Source organism: Anthonomus grandis, chromosome 12, assembly GCF_022605725.1.
Source record: "Anthonomus grandis grandis chromosome 12, icAntGran1.3, whole genome shotgun sequence".
Lineage (NCBI taxonomy): Eukaryota > Metazoa > Arthropoda > Insecta > Coleoptera > Curculionidae > Anthonomus > Anthonomus grandis.
The window spans coordinates 28723087-28736836 of record NC_065557.1 but is presented as its reverse complement, the minus strand read 5'-3'; the positions used below and the strand labels follow the sequence as shown (position 1 = coordinate 28736836).

The window sequence follows — 13750 nt, the reverse complement described above, 5'->3', positions numbered from 1 at the left end:
AAAATAAAAAATTTTATTCTTGTACAAGGATGTGGCCTCATAGACTTTCATAATTAAATATATGGTAGTAAGTATATATACAGTGCCGGTCAAAAGTAGAGAAACTTGAAGTTTCTTTTCTTATTTAATAATCTATTAAAAATTTTTGTGACACCGTGTATTAAAAATATTTATCTTAGCCTAAGCCATAAATTCATACCAAAACAGTTTGAATATTTATCACAGGAATGTAAATAGTAAACAATATTTCCTTTACTTGAGGACCTAAATAGAGAAACTTTTTGTATTAAATATTTTAAATTAAATAGGTCTCGTTTGAGGCAGTTCGTTTTCGATTGTGAAGAAGCCTATTTAGTATTAAAATGTCTCGAGGTATAAATTTATCTGAACAAATAAAAAAATGTATAATTGAGAAGCACAACATCTCTAAACCCAAAAAAACAACATCTGCAACTTACAAGCTAATTAGACGATGTTCTATAAGAAATCCATTTTTCTCCGCCGAAGATATAAAAAAGGCATATCCCAGCATTTCCCTTTCAGTTTGATCTATTCGAAGACGTTTATGTGACGCCAACTTAAACGCCAGGAGACCGGTAAAAAACCCTTTCATTTCAACGAAAAATAGACAAATTCGTTTAAGATTCGCAAAAGAACACTTACATTGGACCTATAATCAATGGAAAAACGTTTTATGGTCAGATGAAAGTAAGTTCAATTTATTTGGGTCAGATGGTATGAGATGGGTTAGACGTCCCGAGAATGAAAAATTCAACCCAAAGTACACTATTCCCACAATCAAACATGGAGGCGGTAATGTGTTGGTGTGGAGATGTTTTTCCGGGCATGGCGTTGGTCCACTGGTGAGAATAGATGGGATCAAGAATAGCCAATATTATCTAAACATCTTAAGGAATAATACGCTTCCCTATGCCGAGGATAATTTGCCGTTAATTTGGAAATTCCATTATGATAACGACCCAAGCACACTTCTAAAATTGTTAAAAATTTCCCAACCTCTCAACAAATTCAAGTTCTGAAGTGACCAGCTCAAAGTCCAGATTTAAATCCCATCGAGAACTTGTGGGAGCACCTAGACAAAAAAGTTCGACAAAAAAATCCGAATAAGTTCCAAAATAAAGACGAATTATTCTAAGTCCTAAAAGAAGCATGGAGTGAAATTTCCGGAGATAACATACACAATCTTCTTGAGTCTATGCCAAGACGGTGAAGTGAAGTTGTGAAAAATAACGGTTATGCCACAAAGTATTAGTGTGCATATATATATATATATATATATATATATATATATATATATATATATATATATAAGAATGAAGAGGAAAACGGACAAGTAAAACCCTTGCTAAGTTTCATTATCTATCCATCAAAATCTCGGGCATCCTGCACCAGTATTATGAAATAAACAGTTCCCTAAAGGAACAAGATTAAGGATTATAAATTACAAACCATATTGGCCACTTGGCCACACCTGCTTCACAGAAGGAAATAAAAAACTGGCCTTTTACGTGCGCTTCTACCTGCGACACGGGAACAAGTGCTCGAAAAATGGATGCAGTACCGACTAAATAAGTTACGACCCCACCTCTCGCCTGAGCTGTCAATGTCAATCCAATCAGAGAAAACATCAATCAAGACCAACCAGAAGAGTGACGGACCGTCAACAGAAAGCATGAATAATTAAACCAGGAGAGTGATGCGTTACAGTAGTAATGTGTCATTGACAGTGTGAATTTAAAGAAATATCGATAAAAGAAGTTGACTGAAATTATTAATATAATTATTGAAATTAATGAAATATCAATGGAGCGTTAGTGAAAATAAGAGTAGAAAAATAAAACGCTGCAATATAGTTAGATATATAATATTACTAACTTTAATTTAGTTATAATTTTATATTTTACTTGTTACCAAACCGAATAAAATGTTATGAAATGCGATCCCTTTTAAAGACCCATGCCACAATTTAGATTTTTTACATTGTTTTTGCCAATGGAGAGCAATAATTTTAAGAGAATACTCGGCAAGTAAGTATACACATTCTAGAGGATTTTAAATACAAGGATTTACAATAAAACATAAATAATCTAAATTCAGGACCTCAAATAAGGTGAACTATTCAAAAACTAGACACTATAGTTAAAAATAATAAACTAAATGTAAGTAGAACTCTAAATAAACGTAGCTAATCAAATTAAACTACAAAACATGAGAAAAACAGTACAAAAACTATAAGAATAATTTTATTAACGCTTAGACATTATGATAACACTCCTCCCCTCTCAAGTTTGATCGTCCTGATCACTCAATACTCCAGGGCTACCCGAGTCATAATAAGGTACTAGCCAGACGATGTTTACAATTTTGATGTTCGTCGTCGGACGTCTCTGGATCTGGTACACCACGTCGTTGATTCTGGTGACCACACAAAACAGGTCTTATCACTCCCTCTGGAGCGTTGGTGGTTTAGCGCGCTCTTCCTTTGTCCTCCGTGGATTACTTAGCCAGAATTTGTCTCCAGGATTAAAACCGGTAGAATACGTTTTTATGTCATAACTTGATTTGATTCTGTTTCTTTCTAAGTTTATCCCGTGCCTCTTCATGAACCATTTGAAACTACTGTTGTAAATGGTCGACGTACTCCTTAAGGCTTTCAGCCTTGTCGAGTCATTCAGTCATAATGTCCAAAGGAAAAGGAAGTTCATCACTAAAGACAACTTTTGCCGGGCTTTTTCCAGTAAACTCGTGGATGGAAGAATGATATGCCAATAAGATGTTTGCATACAGGTATCCCAGTTGGTTTACTTAGAGTTTATTCTCAATTAAGCGTATAAATCTTTTAAGTATTCTATCAGACTGAGATTGTAGGAGGGTTGTGCAGATCTTATTGATTTCCAGGAACTGGCCTACTTGGTGGAATTCTTATGACTCAAAGTTGCCTCCTTGGTCTGAATTTATATTTCTGGAGATACCAAATAGGAATATCCAGTTCTGGAATAGCACTTCAGCTACTGTGGACGCCTCGGTAAAGTAGCCCATAGCGACAAAAGCATCGCAATTTTCGAAACTGCTAGTAGGAAAAGATTCTGCTACATCTACAGTAGTTCGTCCAAAGGGTACACCAAAAAAACTCTGCATCATTTTCCTTGTGGTTCCGGTCCTTGGGTCCTTGCTAAGGTGAGAGACAAGTTTTTTATTACCTTAATAACTTCAAAAATATCCTCCGCCAACAGCGCCATGGACAGCTTCAAGAACTTCTATTCATTACACTGGATCATGCTAGATGCAGAGGATGAGGATTGATAATGCCAATACAATGACAAGTAACTATCTCAGGCTTCTGTTTCAATTCATTTTTAAGACAATGTTGACATGTTTCCATAGAAGGTTGTCTGGATAAAGCATCGGTAATTTGATTATATTCGCCTTTCCCATGTTTTATTATAAAGTGATACTCTTGTAGCATAATCATCTTTTTCTAAAAGTATGGGTACATTTTTTTGTCTTCATCCAAAATAAATGTTTGGCCAGCAATCGGATATTTTAAAAATAGTGATGTACACAGTGCTCTTTTTAGACACAGACACACTTTTCCACTTTTCAGATCGTGCGTTGAAAACCATTGTGAACCTGATAGCGTATCCAAGGTGTCATCAATTCTTAGTCTTCATTTCTTAAAGTATTAAGTTGTATTTGTTTAGCTCCCAGAATCCTTCAAGGTGCTTAGTTTATCAGAGCATTGTCTTCAGTGTTAATGCAATGCTGCACCAAATGAATAATTTCCGGGTCATCTACGTTCAAGAAAAACACATCTTGATTTTCTTTGAAAAAGCCCAATTTTTTGCTTTGGGCGATAGTTAAATTGGAAAAAAAAATTCAAAAAAAAAAGTAAATATACAGGAAAAGGTCTTCTTGAATGACGAATTGTATTAGCATTTTTTATGACTGTCGTTCCTTTAGACTCATAGAGTATACACCAATGTTCTTTCCTAGATTCAGGTGATCATATTCTTTCAATTTTACCATTCTAACCAAAACAGTAGATTTCTTCTGGGTACATCACGTCTTTGCGGGAATAATTGCTTGACTATATACTTTATATTTTTCCATGGGTTCAATCAAAACAATTTCTGTTTCGTTTTCTTTTTCCAGTTTTGGCACTAATCAGCATCTTTGAGTTGGGTGGAGTGGTAATGTTCTAAAATAACTTAACGACTCTATTCGAAGGATCTATTCGGGTTTCGTGATCAACAAGCGGTTAGATACATCCATTTTAAAATGTATAATTTTTGCTAATAATACTTGCTGCTTAATTGTTGTAAAGCCAATGGTGGAATCCAATGATCGAAATTCTTTTTCTATTCGCTGACTGAAGTATTAAATTTGGTGGTGAAATTTTGAAGCGATTTACGATGTCCGATTTCACGATGGTATAACTGGATTCTGTATCCACCACCACCTAACACTCACAACCGTGATATTTTTCCCGGTATTACCAAGCTCTTTCCAAGACGTGACGGCTGGTTTATTCTTATAGGTGTGTAACATGTCAATATCATGTTAAAATAATTTAAATATATAACACTCTCAATATTCTATTTCACTTATAAAATGGCGAAACTTATAAATCGATAGTACCATTCCCTTGCTCTGAGTGTGCATAGATGGTATTGAGTACTGGCTATTTAACAATGGTTTTAGAAGACCATCTACGCATAGTGTTTAAGGTCTTTACATCTATTTTACTCCTTCTATTGTTAAGAAAACTATGTATTTTGTTATTTAGATAAGATTTGATTTATCATTTATATTAATTTTGTAATATATATCTCCTGAATTGTATGACCTTACGGTAACGTAATTTTGTAGATATTTTGTTATCCTCTATTTACAGGAACTTACTTTTTTGGAATCTTATGGCATTCACCGTTATTTTATAATTTTCGATAACGAGGTTGCTCATGCTTCGGAATGTCTGTCCGAACATTTCACTTTACGTTTATATTTCATGTCAGTAGTGCTCATTCCCTGTGACCTTAATATGGTGACCTTATCGGCCGACATGACATTGATGGATTGCGAGCAGGTAGTCAGATCAGATGACTTTCTATATTTTTAATAAGCTTGTTTTCACACCAATGTAGATCGTCGGAATTATTTAATTATGTTGTTATTTTTCAGTATCAATATTTCTCCCTAATTTTAGTAATTATAGTATCATTTATGAAAAAGACAGTCATTTGATTGTCTGAAAATGTCACGCTTAGGTAAGGGCTTCTGAGCAATCCTATTTTTTTTAATTTAAATTTATTTTTATTTATATATACTGTCATTTTATGAGTTTAGTTTACTCGCCGGTGAATTTAAATGTGAGTCCTTTGTTAAAGAGACCACGTTTAACTTTGCCTTAAGCCATAATTTGTGCCGGCCCATATTTTTGAGCTCCTTTTTAAAATAAGTAGGGGTCAACCACAGGCTGAGTACCATGGATATCACTTTAAATTTTAATCCCGTCATTATTTTTTTAATTTCATTTAATTTCTTTTTAGTTTCGTATCTGTAATGCCAGACACTTATTGGTTCTGAATCATGAGATAATTTGCATTTTGTTTCAGCTCATCGGCTGCTATATATTCTGCAGTACCTATATTCATGCAGTACCCAATTATGGAGTATATAAATCTGCAGTATTAAATCAGCAGCATTTAATCTGCTCTACTCAAGCTCGATTCAATCAGCCATTTGTCAGATGCTTCTTATTAAAATATACTAAGCTCAGCTTACACTGAGTTACTTAGAAGGTACAAAGGGGGCAATAGAATGAAACCAAGTAGGTTCCAGACATCAAAAAAAAGGTAGCGAATAAACTATAATATCATTTTATTTTGAGCAACTTATTTATTCCGTTTGTTCCTACACACGGGCGTATGTTGGTGGATTAGTGGGTTCATCTATTAAATCGTGTGCTTATTAGATGATTTTTTTAACCACCCTTTAAGACTCACACCCTACCAACGCCACCTTGGCATATAGGAGACCAACTATAAACCTCCCAAGCCAACCCGTACAAGATAGCCAGCAGGCCTTAGCGAAGTTGAGTATTTATACTATTATTGTACATATGATGTAACTTATGGTTACATCATATGTCGATCTAGATAGCATCCAGCTAGCTAACACCTCATAAAATTTTCGAGTTCCTTAAGTCTGCGAAAGACTTGGGGCAATAAGGTTTACGCTACCTCTAGTCATTACAATTTCAACGCTGGAATGATCTTTTGAGTTTTATAACTACCATGACTCAACCGTATTCAGGTCTTTAAGGTCACTTTCCAACGTTCTACTCTATTTATCTACTATCTACCTACTACTACTATCTATCTACCTCAGTCTATGAGCCAAAGTTTTCGAAAAACTTTTATGGTGAGCCATCTTTATGGCATGGTTAGTATCTGGATACGTGCACCGTTAATAAAACAATTTTTAAAAATTTGTTCTTGGAACTCCATTTGGATGGAAGGATAAGCCAGATTTACAGCCTGGTACACTTATTATACATGAGCTTTGCCTATCCCATCTCTAAGGTACGTCCCAGTTTCTTAAAGCTGATTCCTAGATGACACGTTTCTTAGAATTTCTGTAGCTTTTTCTCTCAGGCATAGCTTAAGATTGATTGCTTTTCTTCGTTATTATTCTAGCAGCGGCCACATACTAATTCAAGTAAATAATCCATGATTCTTTGCCATTAAATTTTGGTGGCTTTACTTTCATCATTGTTTATATTACAGGACTTAATTGCCTTTCGTAAATCTTCCTATTTTTTATCTAGTTTAACTTGTTCTTTCCTCTGTTTATAATCTCGTTCTTCTTGTTTACGGTCTGGTTTTTTTTCTCTTCACTGTTGATCATCTCATTTCTCTTGTTCTACTTTTTGCTTGTCAATGTTTTTTAAAAGTAATTTTTATAGTTTTTTGGTTTCCATCTTGGTCAATCCTTGCATACAAGCATGGACTAAAATGGGCTTTCAAATATCCTTTTACTTCGGATATAAATTGTAACGTAATCCAGTAACACACTCCTTTTGGAATACGCTGACTCGATGAATATTTGTTTATATCAGAAATACACTTTTTATTGATATAAACTCCAAATACTCTAACCTGAACTGAACCCTCGTTGACGACAGTCAATGTGAGACTACCATTTAATTATTTTTAATACACAAAACAACAAAAACTGATAAAAATGTCACAAAATGCGATCTCTTTTAAGGACCCAAGAAACAATTTAGAAATGTTAAATGTAGAATTTTAGTTTTTAAAGAATACCAACAATTTCAAGAGAATACTGATAATCAAAGCAAGTAAGTATTCAAATTCTAGAACATTTAAAAGACAAGTATTTACAATAATATACCCTAAATAACCGAAATGAGTCCAATGCCTAGAATAGAATAGCTCAGGATCCTAAAGAAAATGAACTAGTTAAAAAGTAACACACTAATGCTGAAAATAATAAACTAAATATAAGAAGAACCCTAAGTAAGCTTAACTTATCAACTTAAACCTCAAAATACGAGCAAGAAAGTACAAAACGAGAATAATTCACGTATTTAAATTTTCATGTATAACAATACAAACAGTATTAAGTCATATAAATTAAGGTACTTTCAAGTATTGGTTTCCCTGTACATTTTACAAAAAAAACTGTATTAAAGTTTTTTAAAGCTGCCAGTAAAATAAGTCACTATATCAAATTTCATTACTTTTTTTTAAGCGATTTGATAAACAACTGCAACTACTTATAAACATCAAGCTTGAATCGGAGACCTGCCTGGTTAATTAATAGTATAGTTTAGCACAATTAGGCGTCCGTTAAATACGTCTTCAAGATATTTCCTGATGCACTGTGAATTGTACGTAGGGCAGCCATCCATTTAAAATCAAATCTCATTTTGAGGTGCAACTTCCACCAATGCTGGTCCAATTTGATTCTACAAAATAGTGTGTGTTCACAGGATTGGCCTTTAAAGATGTTTTTTTCAGGTGTAGTATTATATTTATACTAAGTAAGTCACTCCTAGAAATTCTTGTATTGTCACGTTATTTTCGGCCACCGAATATTTTTGCTGATTAACAACTGTGTCACATTGACTTTGAACAAACAACCTTTTACGCTTATTTCTTGAAACTGAAACCTCTTTAAACAAAATATAATTGATTATTAAATTACAATTTTATATTCAGTTTTTTATGAAAATTATATATTTTTTAGTCAAATGGCAAGATCTGCAGAGCTTTTTTTAAAAAGATTTATTTTACTCAAAGGGGTTAAATACGAACAAGAGTTAATTATACTAAAATTATGGTAAACAGTAATCTCGAACGGCAATATAAAGAGTAATCTCAAACGGCTGTATATTTATATAATATTATTATTACCTAGTAAGCTAAAAACTGTATAAAAACTATCCTAGTGAAGTTACGCGTAAAAAATTAATAAATATTTAACGATTAAAGTCGTCCAACTTGACTAAAGGAAACTTTATGCTGGCTCCTTAATGACCAACCAGATTATTTTGGCCTAAAGCAAGGTGCTTATCCCTCGTGGGGCCATGAAATGAAAAATAAATATAAATATGGCAGCTAACTCGCCTGTGAAAGAAATTCCTTTTTCCCAATATACCGGGTGGTGCGTCGCCGAGCGGAACATAGGAAATCCCATGTAAATTTTTAGGGGGTCAATTATTGGCTTCTCTGTATATTATACAGAAAAAATGTAAAATAACTTTTTGAAGGGACTAATCTGGAAAATCCTCGTGCAAATTTTCAAAAAATTTTAATAAGCGAATCTTGGATAATTCAATTAAACGTAATTGCAAAATTACCAATTTTTCGGATCAGGTAAAACCAGACACCATCCACCAGCAAACAATTTGTTATAAGGCTTTGCCAAATTTGACGTACAGCCGAATATAAAAAATGTTTTTTTTTCGTTTTATCAATCTCACAACCATATATTTAATGTAAGATACGTTAACATTACTTTTTTATCTAAACTTTTATTTAATATAACGATGAAGTTAAAGCAATAACAATTATTATTATCGATATTTAAAAAAATAATTTTATCATACCTAGAATTTAATTAAACCAATAGCAGTATCTGAAATATTTTCAATTTATTTACCCATCAAGCTTTTTTGGTCCATTTCAACCATTAAACCGATTGTTAGTAAATTCGAGTCCAAAGATTTGAGAATCTATTGCAATAAATAATTGTAAATGTTTAACTTAGACGATCGAAAATAGATCCGAAAAAAGTTAGAACAGAACTCTTAATATTTTACTAAGTGTAGAAAAATAAAATAAAATAAGATAAAATACAATAACTTTTAAAAAATAAAAGAGAATGGCATAAAAACATCAATTATTCAAATGTTCAAACAAGCCCCCATTAACAGCTAAACAATATCCTAACCGATCATAAAATTCATTAAATTTCATTCTTTTAAAAATAACTGTTTTTAAATGACCCCACAAAAAAGAGTCATTCGGTAAAAGATCAGGTGACCCATTTGGTACCATATCATTTGATCTTCCTGAACAACTTCTTCCAAGGCGGATCCAATTTGATTTCAACATCAAACAAATATTTCTTCAAAAATTCCTATCATTATTTGCTCTTTCCATCATTTCAAAACAAAATGCCATTCTTTTGTCTTGATGTTTTTCAAATTTATACGAATGATATTTGTGTTTTTATTTCTGAGTTGAACATTTACAATTATTTATTACGGTACCTTTGGACTCGCACTTACTAACAATACGTTTAATAGTTAAAATGGACGGAATGGGCTTGGTGGGGAAATAAACTGAAAACATTTCAGATACTGCTCTAAAACTGCTTCCCGCATAATGGCACTTAATTATGGCTCTTTTTTCGTCAATTGAATAATTCATACTTGTTTTCAAATATCGATTGTCATTGATTTATTGATACTTTTCCTCACGTCAGTGACAATATTCATTTTACTGGTGCCCGTTTGGTTTTACCTGAACCGAAAATTTGGTAATTTTGTAATTACATTTAATTAAATAATTTAAGATTCACTTATTAAAATTTATTGAAACTTTGCACAAAGGTTTGCCAGATTGGTCTTTTCAAAAAGCTATTTTACATTTTTTCTATAAAATGTACAGGGAAGCCAATAATTGACCTCCTTAAAATTTACATGGGTTTTCCTATATTCGCTCGGCGACGCGCCACCCGGTATATGACCCTTTTCAGACTTCTTTATCACTTTTCAGCAAAAATTAAGTTTTTAATTTTATTAATTATAAAAACGCATTAAAATTACTCAGAATATTCTTTCAAATCTGAATACTATATGAAAGGTACACCGTCCAAACGCAAGCAATGCGCGCAGTTGCCAAATACCTTTATCGAGGGCATATCTTCCAGCGAAATTCACATCGTTGTCATTCTGTGTGAAAATTTAGCGATTTAAGGAAGCCAAATTAAAAATATTAATTATTATTGGTATTTCGTATAAATAGAGTGCTTAGTATATAAAAAGTAATTTAGTTTTCAAATATTTGTGTATATTCAACAACTTTTGGTCTATTTTACCAGTTTATTTTTGTCCTTTTGGTATTATAATTTAATTGATATTTATTAGTATGTTCGAATATTGGTAGCGTATGATAATTATGAATGAAAAATATGATGTTTTGTACAGAATAATAAAGATTCTAAAAAAGGTTTGGAATTATATTCATTATATCCAAAGGTGAGTTATTTTGGCTATAAAAATCTCTCGAAAAAAAATGTAGCATAGAAATGTAGAGGCAATCTGCTGGTTAATAATTTTAGCAAGGCTAATATTAATATTAGGGAAAGTATGTTCTTTTACGATTTATAAAAATTTTCATGGAAAATGGGATTAAAATTAATAATATGTATGCTTGTTAGATATCCAAAAAGAAGGTAGCCGTTTTGAAAATATTTGATCTATTGCCATATTCTTGCTAAAAGTAAATTTATTTGGGTACGTATTCGTTGTTCACCCGGGTCCTAAAACATGTCACAAAGAGAACGGGGAAAAATAAATAATGTTTTGGGATATATAGAAGTATTACCTTCTTCCTTACAAATTTCGTATAGTGCAACTTTTGCATCCTGGTGATTTCGACCGCTGCATGCTGTTTTGTCACTGGTATTTCCACCTAGTAGATACCTAGAAATACTTCCAGAAAGTCATTCCAGAACTGTTCCAAGTTATAAGTCTAGGCTATTAGGAGCAATTCTTGATAATATCTTGTGGGCCTGTTAGATGATATCCACGTTCTCCAAATCTCTCAATTTTAGTTTTTTTTATGGGGCTATATACAAAATTAAGTATATAAAACACGCAGCAGAGCGGGACCTCAAAAGGCATTTTATTTTTGCTTTCATCATCTGCAACTTAAAGTATTTTTTTGGATTTGTTTTTATTTCATGCTTCAAAACTATTGTTAAAAACTTACTGCTATAAAATAAAAATTAAAAAACATTTTGTAATAAAATACTTATTTTTAAGGTAATTAGGTAACTAACTACAGTTTATTATTGTTATTCATGACCTACTATTACGTTATTCGTTTAATCTTAAAAAACTGTCATTTTGTTTTTGATTAATTTATGAAAAAAGTGCTTACTATTACGTATTTTTAAAACGGCAAAAAAAACATTTTATAGTCTAGAAGTATATAGGGTGTTCAAATAAAAAAAACATTAGTTTGGTTAATAACACAAAAATTGTAATTATGTAATAAAAATGATCTAGATAAGGGTAGTTCCAAATGCTATTTTTTTCAAAATTCCCGGTATCTTAAGAACTAAAACAACTATAAACTTAAACATATCGACGACATCAAAGTCAAAGATACTCTACTGTTAGAAGAACTGCTTACTAATACCATTGCATTCCTTTCCAGTTACCACCAGCGGCGATCCACCACCACTATCAATTTCGAGAAATTTTAAGTAAGTAAACCATGTTATAGTGTATAGTGTTGGCACCGGCATAAGCATTAATTTTTCAAGTACCTGAGTATATTCACTAAAGAAATCCAATATTGAGTTAGACTGTTTACTGAAGAAATCACTGCATCAATCATTCTGTCTGCAATCGCTAGCATTACACCCATTACAATCTGTACCGTGGTCACTACCACCTAGACAGATAACTTAGTCACCGCCGCCCCAACCCTAAACTTTACTGATATGGCTAGAGTCATTATTTCTTTCTGTATATCCGTTAGTATATTATCTAATTATCAGTTTAATAGTTAGCTAAGAGTTTATGAGTCTGCATGTACTAATAATATAACATGCCCGCCGCTCATGTCGATACCATGACAATATGTTTGTTTATCAATGCAGCCATTGTACATACCAGCTCTGTCTCATATGCAGTTCTCGTAGAACAACAAATAAATCAGTATAATATTCCTGTTACCTCTAGTTATGTCGGGCCACCTGTTGCAGATATACAGCACTTCTTCCTGCGGTCCAACTCAGGTCTTAATTAATTTGGTAAATCAGATTTATCAGTTTCTGAAGGGTGAAGATGAAAACTGATGCAGGAATAATAAAAGATATTGGCAGACTTAGAGTCTGAAAGATTTCTGCAGTCATTTATTGCCCGTCAACTACCTAGCCGAACTAGAAGCCGAAATTGCTCGCCGCACGCAAAAACAGGGTAAAGCCGCCGCTAAATATACTACTGAAATGCAAATATTACTCCGTCTTTTTGGAGGATATAATGTAACACAAAAACTGAAGTGATTATATTATATCCTGTTACCTAATTATCGTTTTTTTTTCTGGAGATAATCGTAGCGCAAAGATTGAGGAGTCGACAGATACACTATTTTGCCAAACTTTGTTGTGTTGTACGTAAAATTACGTACGTGCGAAAGACCGTCACAATTTCTAATATTATTTTTTTTGATCATTAAGTCTGCATTTCAAAAATATTAATCTTTTGTATTCTGGCTTTAACTTATACGACTAAAGCATCTATTAATTGTACAAATTCCCTTTAATTTCTTTCAATCTGAAACAGAAGATCACTTAAGCAATGTTAAATTTAAATAGATTTGTTTTAAAATGTTTGTCGGTTAAAGATGATGCTGCTCGGAGAAATATTCTAATACTGAAAATCCTACAATAGATTGATATACGAAAGTAGACAGGTTGTTAGCTATTGTGCAGTTTTTACAGAATTGTAAATTTTCTAGGCGCTGGTTATGCAACACATACCAAAATACAAAATAGTTTCTGTAATTTACACAAGATTAAAATTTAAAAGCATTAAACGATACAGATACGCGCAAAACCAAAATTCTGTACACTACTTTATCAAAATGCTTATTAAATTATGCAATTTACCTGAACTTTAATCTCGTCCGCCAACCATCCTAAAACGAAAACTTGCAGTACCAAGACAACTAAATAGGAAAGCAAGAAAATTATTCCTGGGGAAGTTTCTCTCTAACTAAAATTAATTAAAATATATGCTGACATTAAAGACAGGTATGTACTTTTACCAGGATTACTTACATATCAAATTATTATAAACATATTTATTATAAGATTTAAAAAAATAGTAAAACTTAATATTCTAGATATAAAGTTATTATTTTTCGGATAATTTTTTAGTTGGCATTTCTTCATATAACAT

At 32.4% G+C, this 13750-nt stretch overlaps 1 long non-coding RNA gene across 2 annotated transcripts; it reads left to right on the top strand.

The window, feature by feature from the left end:
• Nucleotides 1-5116: 5116 nt before the first annotated feature.
• Nucleotides 5117-13601, top strand: LOC126742986 (uncharacterized). Of its 2 annotated transcripts, XR_007662751.1 has the most exons (4): nt 5117-5288; nt 5637-5876; nt 12000-12048; nt 12109-13601. It is a non-coding gene; the product is annotated as an uncharacterized LOC126742986 (long non-coding RNA). The 2 variants fall into 2 exon arrangements; XR_007662750.1 differs by lacking the exon at nt 5637-5876.
• The last annotated feature ends 149 nt before the right edge of the window (nt 13602-13750 follow it).